The sequence below is a fragment of the Lygodium microphyllum genome, chromosome 27 (assembly GCF_053477565.2).
Source record: "Lygodium microphyllum isolate KBCC chromosome 27, Lygodium_microphyllum_v1.1.10, whole genome shotgun sequence".
NCBI classification, from domain to species: Eukaryota; Viridiplantae; Streptophyta; class Polypodiopsida; order Schizaeales; family Lygodiaceae; genus Lygodium; species Lygodium microphyllum.
In genome coordinates this window covers 64,820,696-64,830,236 of record NC_141161.1, presented here as the reverse complement: position 1 = coordinate 64,830,236, position 9,541 = coordinate 64,820,696, and positions in this window count along the sequence as shown.

The following is a 9,541-nucleotide window of genomic DNA, read 5'->3' as shown; positions in this document are numbered from 1 at the left end:
CAACAGATAGATAAGTCATTTTTAAGCTTAAACTTCAAAAGATGTGCCTCAGATACTAACTTATATGTTTATAGGGATGGTGAAAAGTCTGTAGTGATTCTTCTATATGTGGACGACCTTCTTATTACAGGTGACTATGAAGATATGATCAACCAAACTTGAAAGGCTTTGAGTTCTAAGTTTGAAATGACAGACTTGGGCTTACTCACTACAAGATATAGGCCTTATACCGACATTAAACACGATGAAAATGTAAATAAAGAAATTTACCCTCGTCGTCGCAAAAAGCGTTGTTATTGGCGACGCCATAGAATAGTTAGTATTAGCATCGTTATCAGCATCGCTATTTGCGTCGGTATTAGCATCGCATTTGTGATGCTGATATCGACACAAATAATGATGCTGATAATGACGCTTTGCATCGCTAATAACGATGCCAATAATGATGCGTGTAGTAAAATTGCGACACTAATAGCGACAGTAATAGGGATTTTTTTTTTGTGGCAAGGCAACTTGCAATGTGTACAATGCTCGTGTAAATAAAGACAAAGTTTATGGGACCTAAAACGAGCCGGCACTGGCTCATGCACTAGCCGGACCTCTATCACGCGCTCAACAACCCCACGGCCTCACGGCCAGGAGCGGGGATGACACATAAAACATCTTCCTAAACATCTTGCATTTGTATCACGTTTAGTAGTCCAACTCTAACCCAATTAACACTCCTTAGAGGGAGTCCCAACACATTGCCAAATAGCATGAAGTACAAACATAGGAGGTCCTCCCATGGCTGACTACCGCCCACTACCTCACTGCGACTCTCCTACACCTTGGGGAATTGGCCCCTCGATGCGTCACTAAACATATCTAATATAATATCGCACACATTTCCACTCAAGGTACCAATTGATGTATCCATGAATGTACCATACCTCACTTTCTTTTCCCTTAGACCCAACGCCTAGCCTACAGCTTGGACAACCTTACTCACTCAACGTTGGTCATGTCCTCTAGAAAGCAATTGCCATGCATCCAGGAGATATTGTCTGATACCTTTTATCATTTTATGTTTCATGCAAATTGTGAATGTCCACGTGCTCAAGCAATTAAGAAAATCAGCATGGTGTACATGTGGAAAACATTTATTTCAATGATTTCAACTATCGCTCGTATGTGGCATTGCATGAACCTAGCACCGAGAAACCCTCGTGCTACTAGGTTCTTAATTTTTAATTATCAACCAACCTAAATGGTATGCATAAAAACCAACAAGCTTTTCATCATTTCATTCAGCATTTAAACACTTTTCATGCACTCTATCCCCTCACCCGTTTAGGTTGTGCATGGTTCATAGGTTTATGGTTCATTTTCTACATTTTTATTGTATGAAAAGCAATAAAAACTCACTAAAACATAGAGGTAGGACTGAACTCAGGCTAAACCTCATACTTCCACAAACATGAATATTATTTTTCTTTAATTTTCGGCACTCAAAATCTATTTTTCCCTTATTTTTTTCCATTTTTCCATTTTTCTTTGTATTTTTTCACAATATTAAATGACTGAAAATACAAAATGAGTTGTGGGCTGTGGCCCTTAGGTTCATTTGCAGTAAAAACGCAAATTTAGTTGGTGTGTCTTATTATATTTTCCATTTATATCTCAAAAACACCCAATTTTTCCATATTTCGCGTGTTTTACGGGTTTTATACTATTAATTTCATCCACAACACTTATGATTTTCTGATTTTCTGATTTCAAACAGTTGGAAGACATTGCAAACAACATTATAATGCATAATCATCCCATGGGAACAAATATTCATGAAGCAAATTGCATAAAACATCAATTTCCTTTATAAAAATGAGATTACCGTTCTTTGCGGGCTGCGGGTTTTTATTTGTCATATCTCAGGACTGATTTCCAGCCACCATTAATGCTCATGACAGTCCACAATCAGCAATCTTCCTTCCTCTTGCACCACGGAGCAATCCGGTCTTCATTGGACAAGCATCCGTCATCCATTCTTCTTCTTCTTCTTCACCACATGAATCTGCCCTTAGAGGAGAGAGAGGGAGGAGAGAGAAAGATTGATTTTCTCTCTCTCCAACCAGGCCACTATCTTGCGCGCGAGAGGAGGAGATACGATCGGCACGATGTAGGAGACTTCATGGAGGCTTCTAATTCATGGCTTTTTTGCAGCCACAACATCTCGATTTTGGGGGGGCCGTTGTTTTTTTGCGCACTGATCAGCACGAGTATATGCCCCCCTCCTATTTTTTCAAATTGGGGGGGTGCCCCCTTTGAAGGGCACCCCTTCATTCCTCAAGTGGCCACCCTTTCATTTCTGGCCCTTTTTTGGGCACCCTCCCGGGTTTTGCCATATCTCCCGTGTCCGGCATCCGATTCGAGCCCGAAAAAATCCTACGCGTCCGGATCGGTATCCCGCATTGGCCAATAACTCTTGTCAACCCGCACGATAGTCTAAAAAATTATGAAAAATCAACAAGTGTCGCTCGGGCGCCTTTAAAGCACTTTGACGCTTAAAATCGTCCTAGGTCGAGCCGCCGCCTTCGACGTTGAATATTTTTCCCTTGATATTCGTAATTTTTAGCTATTTTTAAGCACTTCTCGGCACCAAAATTCTGCTCTCATTAGCGACCACGGGATAGGGCGACTCAGCCCGTCGAATCCCACAATAGATATGCACAAAACAACCAAAGGAAGCATCAAGCTGATACAAAATAAATATATACTAAACACAACACAATGCTCACCCTACCCCCTAACAAACCAAGGCATGACATCCATAAGGAGTAGGCCTAGCATAATCTGATAGACGATCCGAAACTAGTCATTGACCGACTGCTCCAACATGGCCAAACTAAAAAGAACTGTCAAAGAGGTTGCCCTACGTGGAGGTCTGAACTACCTACCTAACTAAGGACAACACAACTCGGAGCTCCTACTAGGCGAGGACTCCTATAGCCTGATCAAGAAGTATTTTCTTTTAACACATTTCTTCTGTTAGGGTTTTATTTTGTTGACATACTCGGGCATGTAAAAAGGAGGGAGCTAAGCGTAGTGACCCAAGGAGAATAGGGCATCGGCCTCAGGACCTGTCTCAGTACCCAAGAACCTACCAAGCCCTCACAAGGCGACACTTAATCCTTTTCTAACACTCACTTTTATTTTCGCTCCAACCTTCCTTCATTTCTTCTTTTCTAGCAAGATGCCACCCCTAGGAAGACAAGGCATCGGCCCCGGGTCTGACTTGTCCCCAGGAACCTACCAAGCCCTCGCAAGGCAATGATCAACTGCTTCTAAGATTTTTTTCCTTTTCCTTTTTTTTCCTTTGATAGGAGTTAGAACCCCTTTTTACACACCTTTGTATCTATATTTATTATCTTGTTAGATATTCAGGGTTTTTTCCCTTTATCATCTTTTAGTTTTCTTTTGGCAGGCTTCTCTAACTGCCTCACAACTAACAAGAGCTCCTAGAACAGCTGCCTAGCAGGCTAGCAGAACAGGGTCACTAGGACTTCCGTCTAAAACAGGTCTTCTGATGCTTGACAATGTCTTTATAGGAGGCAACAACTACTCAGACCTCCCTCAAACATACTAAACCTAAACCTCGGGACTTCATACCTCGGTCCCCAATAAGAAACGAAAAAACCCCTTTAACAAGTACCCAAACACATATAACATAAAACACGGTACTCGAAAAGGAGAGATATCACCTGGATAGGGCCACGAGAAGCTTCTGCGCAACAAAGGCTCCTTCCAAGCTCTTCTTCAAACTTGTCTAGCACAGAACTCAAACAAGAAACCATTAACTACACCTGCACTAAATAGACAACTGGCCCTCTTGGCCTAATGAAATAAAACACTTCACCACAAAACTTAATCGGCCCTCTTAGCCTAACGGAATAAACCATTCAAAACCTCGCAACACTGGCCCTCTTGGCCTAACGAGATAAAACAAAGTAGCACCTACACATCCTTCTCTGGAATAGCGCAGATATACAATAATATGCTCCTTCCAAGGAGGAAAAACACGCTCGCAGCCCTAAACTAAATGCATAAGGTTATGACCCATCCGTCTTGCATAAATAGCAAGTGTACGCATAATATGTTGACTAATCAACCTATGGGTCCCGGATAATAATGATAGATTGGTCTCGGCTACTCTTTGCATCACCCATATCAACCATTGTCTGCCATATATTGCATGCTCTGATAACATTCCCCACAAGCGACTGGGTCCTGTTTCATCATTGATCACAATATCCAAACTAGGACCACAATTAAAGAAGAGGTCTTCTTCATAAGCAAGATTTGCTAATGAATCTGCAAACTGATTCCAGTAATGTGAGATCAGTTGAAAAGACACTCTCTCAAACTCCTCTAATAGGGTCATAGCAGTCCGATGATACATACAAAGAATGGGATTCTGCACTGTGTATGTCCCATCTAGCTGATTCAGGATCAACTGGGAATCCCCTTTTACTAACAATCGACGAATACCACCTTGTTTGGCAATATACAGTCCCATAATCAAGGCTTTATACTCTGCCATATTGTTAGTGAATCCTACCCCGAGATAAGCATCTAACTTCATCGTCACTCTACGTCGGGGATCTCGGATTACTACTCCAACACTCCCTTTTTTATAAGGGCCCCTGGATGCTCTGTCAAAATATAATGTATACGTCCATAATGGGTTTACACAGCCGGCCATCACGAACTCCTCTATTCATAATTATGGTAATCAAAGTTTAGCATATTGAGGGGATGGACTGATGGCTCCATCCCACCTTCTTCATTGAACTCAACAGGGATACTCATCAATAGTCGTAAGCAATGATGGCAGAAAACTTTAATCTCCCACACAAAGGTTCCGTCTTCTTGCTCAATCACTTTGTATCCTTTGCTCCACCAGATGAGTTTCCCCTGATGGTATCTTTGCTCCAGATATGGGTGCTCCAAATAAGGGATTAACCGACCCATCAACCGTATTTTAAACTCTTTTGCAAGGCTCAGATCATCCCTAGCATGGACCTGCAATGCATTTTCTTTGTATTAGCATACTTAGAAGTAACAAGGTTTAATCTTATTAAGATTAACCTTATTCTTAAACTCTACTCCTTGTAAATCAGCTAATAGGACTGTAGACCTATTCTTCCCTAACCTAACAATCTTGTAAGGGTCATCCCATTTAGGTTCGAGCTTCCCTGGAAACAGCTCCCTACGCGCATCGTATTATAAAACCAGTCGTCCTTTCTTAAAGGTATACTTCTTCGCTTTTAGGTCATGCAACTGTTTCATGCGACGTCTAGCCACCTCTTGATGTAATAGGCTTTGCAGCTTAATTTCATTGAGGTGCACTAAAGTCGTAAATCGCTCTAATAGGACATCTTCACTACCCAAAGAATGGTTTATTGCAAATCTAATGGTCGGTAACTCAATTTCTAAGGGTAAAACGCACTCCTCACCATAAACTAGTTTGAACGGCGTGTGGCCAGTGGTGCGCTTGAACGTGGTATTATATGCCCATACTGCCACATATAGCTTCTTATCCAAGTCGCGTTTCTTTTCAGATGTGACTTTTGATAGGATACCCACAAGCTGCTTGTTGGTACTTTCAACCTGCCCATTTGCCTGCGGATTATAAGGAGTCGTTTTGTTGTGCTTGATTTGCCAAGCCTTAGTCAGGCTTTTGATCACCTTGTTTAGGAAATGGGTTCCACAGTCCGACACTAATTCTTTCGGGGGACCAAAATGGCATATTATCTGTTCTAAAAGAAAACTAGCAGTTTCTTTAGCATCATCTTTCCTTGTTGCACGTGCTTCTAACCACTTTGTGAAGTAGTCAGTTGCTACAATAATATACCTCTTTTGCGTAGTCGACGACAGATTAATAGGACCCACAAAGTCTATTTCCCACTTCTCAAATGGAAGTATTGCCATAATAGGGGTAAGTGGTCTTTTCCTATTCTCTCGACTATCATGTCGTTGACAAATATCGCATCTCTTAACATACGCGAATGCATCCTAGAAGATGGCAGGCCACCAGTAACCTGCTCTTAAAACCTTTTGTGCTGTAAGCTGTCCAGCAAAATGACCTCCGCAAGCAGAATCATGGCACTCTTCCAAAATGAATGGCACCTCGTCAGGCATCACACATTGGCGATAGATGTCATCAACCCCTTGCCGATATAATGTACCTGCGATCAAAGCAAACTTTAATGCTTGCTGCTTAATTTTCCTTCTCTCAGCTTTAGATAGTTCGGATCCAGCCTCTCCTATCAATAAATAATGCGTTATTGCAGCGTACCAGGAGAGAATAGACGCCGTATCTATCTTAAATAATGACTCCATGTCACTACCTTCAGCCACAGATTCTTTTGGCTCCCCAAAGTCCACAAGAAATTCCACAATACCCTGTAACCTTGGCTGCTTACTCCTGATCTCATAATCAAACTCTTGCAAAGTGATTAACCACTTTGCTAGACGATCAGGCGGCTGCAGCTTATTCATCAATAATTGAAGCCCCTCCGCCTTTGTATAAAGCACAACTTTCTCATAGAGAATATAATGCCTGAATTTCTTGGTCCCAAAGACCATAGCAAGACACAACTTCACCATGTAGGCGTAATTGATCTCTAAAATGCCCAATTTTCGACTAGCAAAGGCTATCGGATGATACCACTTTTCCTCCCAGATTTGGGCTAAACAGCAGCTGATACTATGCATAGTGGCTACTGAAAATATATAGAACACCTCGCCTCTTTTAGGTGCTTTTAAAATGGGAGCTTTTACTAGCTCCTGCTTCACATCCTCGAAAGCTACCTTACAGGGGTCACCCCATACAAACAAACAGCTGAAGGACAATAGATTTGTAAGCGGCAACGTTCTTTCTACTAAGGCGTTTATGAATCTACGGTAATAACCAACCGAAGACAGAAAGCTATGAATTTCTTTCGGAGTGCGTAGTGGACCCATGGCAACTATGACTTTGACCTTCTCAGGATCGCAATTCCTATCGAATTGACAACATGGCCCAGCAAGAGCCCATAAGGTACGCCAAAATTGCACTTTCGTGGGTTTAGAGTGATGCAAAATTGCCTGCAGCGCTCAAAGCATTTTCTTAAAATGATCAACTGCCTTTCTCTCACGGTGGCGGCCCCTAAGTCATCAATAAACACCTTCAACTCTTCAGGGGATATGTCACCGAATGTCTTATCTGCTGTTCATTGCCATGAACCAGGCGCATTGCATAAACCAAAGGCCATCACATGGTACACAAAAGTACCAAAGACAGTAATAAAAGTTGTTTTCAACTTGTCCTCTTCTGCAATTGCCATCTGGTTATATCCTGCAAAGCAATCCATAAACGAATATATCTCCCTACCCGCTAATTGATCCAAAATCTAGTCAATGAATGGCAACGGGTAGTAATCCTTAACCGTATGCTTATTCAGCTCTCTAAATTCTACACATAATCGGATTTGATTATTTTTCTTCTTTCTGATCACAATTGGAGAACACCATTCTGTGTGTTGAACAGGAAAGATCAAACCAGCTTTCCTTAGCTTCTGTAACTCTTCAAACAGCCCGTCCCTCAGTTCGAAAAGCATACACCTTACTTTCTGTCATACAGGGCGACTGCCCTCTTTTACAAGAATAGTATAAATAGCCAGGCTAGGAGGAATGCCTCTCAGCTCATCATAACTCCAAGCAAAGATATCGCGGAATTCTTGAATCAAGGACACATAGTCCTCTCTTTCTTGGACACTGAGCATGGACCCTAATTTGATTGGTCGCGACTCATCAGGCGTACCAAGGTCTAGCTCGATAACATCTGCATCGATCTTGGGCCTCTATCGGCTCGTTCAGAGTGATCTGATAGATGTCCTCTATGGTAGATCCCTCTTTGGACTCATCACTCGATTATGTCTCATTGGCAGATAAATCCTCTAATGTCTCCAATTCTGTAGAAGATAGAGGAGCTCTCTCACTCTGAGGGGACTCAGGATAGGCATCAATCACCACGCGCTGAGCATCTCTACCGAATAGCAGCCGACTGGCAGGTATATCCACTTGGCAGTCTGCTTTCAAGATCCAAGGTCGTCCAAGTAATACTTGGTAACTTGGACACCCTGCAAAACGAATTACCCTAAAGTCCAACAGGCATTCTACATTTGCAACCTTGACATGGACCTTAGTAATGCAGCCTTCCGACTCTCTCAAACTATCATCCGCCATTCTGAGAATTGCAGAGGTATCTTTCTAGATCGCAAGACCCAACCTTTCCATCAGTTCAGAACTCATAATGTTAACCAATGATCCCGTGTCGAAAATGGCATAATCTACTAATATCCCATCGACATAGGTTGTAACCCTTGGGCAATGCTTCTCAGCATGCTCGAACTAGTCATCGCCAACTCGCGCAATACCCAAAGGTCCTACGATATACCCGGTACACAGGATCTTTCTAAATTCCTTGCGTACTCCTGGGGAAAGCTTAATAAGCTGTAAAAGGTTCACATCTGGCTTGACTTCGCAAAGAGAGCTTGCCAAATGGAATTCATGATAGTTTGGTAGAGTTCGCTTTTCACGCCAAACCATCCGCTCTTTAGGTCGCTGAACCGGCTTTATTGCCTCTTTTTTAACTTTTACCTTCTTCCTCGGTGGTTCCTTATCCTTCTTAACGTCAGCTTTACTCTCCACGGGCTTCAAAGGTCCTTCTTCCATGGCAGGATCCAAAACTTGCGTTCCTTTGTCGCCCTGTTTAGGGTTTCTGTCGACCGGCTTATCCTTGTCGGCCTCTCTACCCTTTTGACCTCTTGTAAGGACAACTCGCAGATTAGAGGTTTCAGCATCATTAACGCGCACAGCCTTAATCAAACTAACCCCACTACCACTAGGCAACTCCTCCATTGTAGTATTTGGTCATTGGAGTATTTGTTTAGGTTCGTCTTCTCGCTGGGAATCATTTCCTTGCGCACGATGATTAACAGGCCCTAGTTGCTGACTATCTCGCTGGAGGGAACTAATCTTACTCCAGCAAGTGGCTGCTAAATGGTCGGATTTTCCACAAATGTCACACTTGATATTTGGACAATTTCGTGGAAATTGCTACCCACCACACCATTTGCAGCTAAACCTCGAAGGTGCATCCTCATCCAGGTATCTACTTCCTATCAATTTTTTTTGTTTTTTAAGAAAGTTGACATCAACGGCTATTTGTCGATATTGCTCCGTAATCATGTCGGTATAATGCTTCATCATGTCCTTAACCTCGCCAAGAACATTGGAAGCGCTCGACTCGTAGCCTTGATCATGACCCTGTCGTTCCATCTGCCTAACGATCCGATTAGGCACTGGTTGTTGAACCACAGGCATGGTATTAGGATTAACTGCCTGGCCTCCACCATTTGGAGCCATTTGACTGCCCGTAGGCATCGACATGCTAGGGGGAGCTGGTAATAAAGGCACATTTTGCATCATGTTCCCTCTCCCATTAGGATTAGCCATC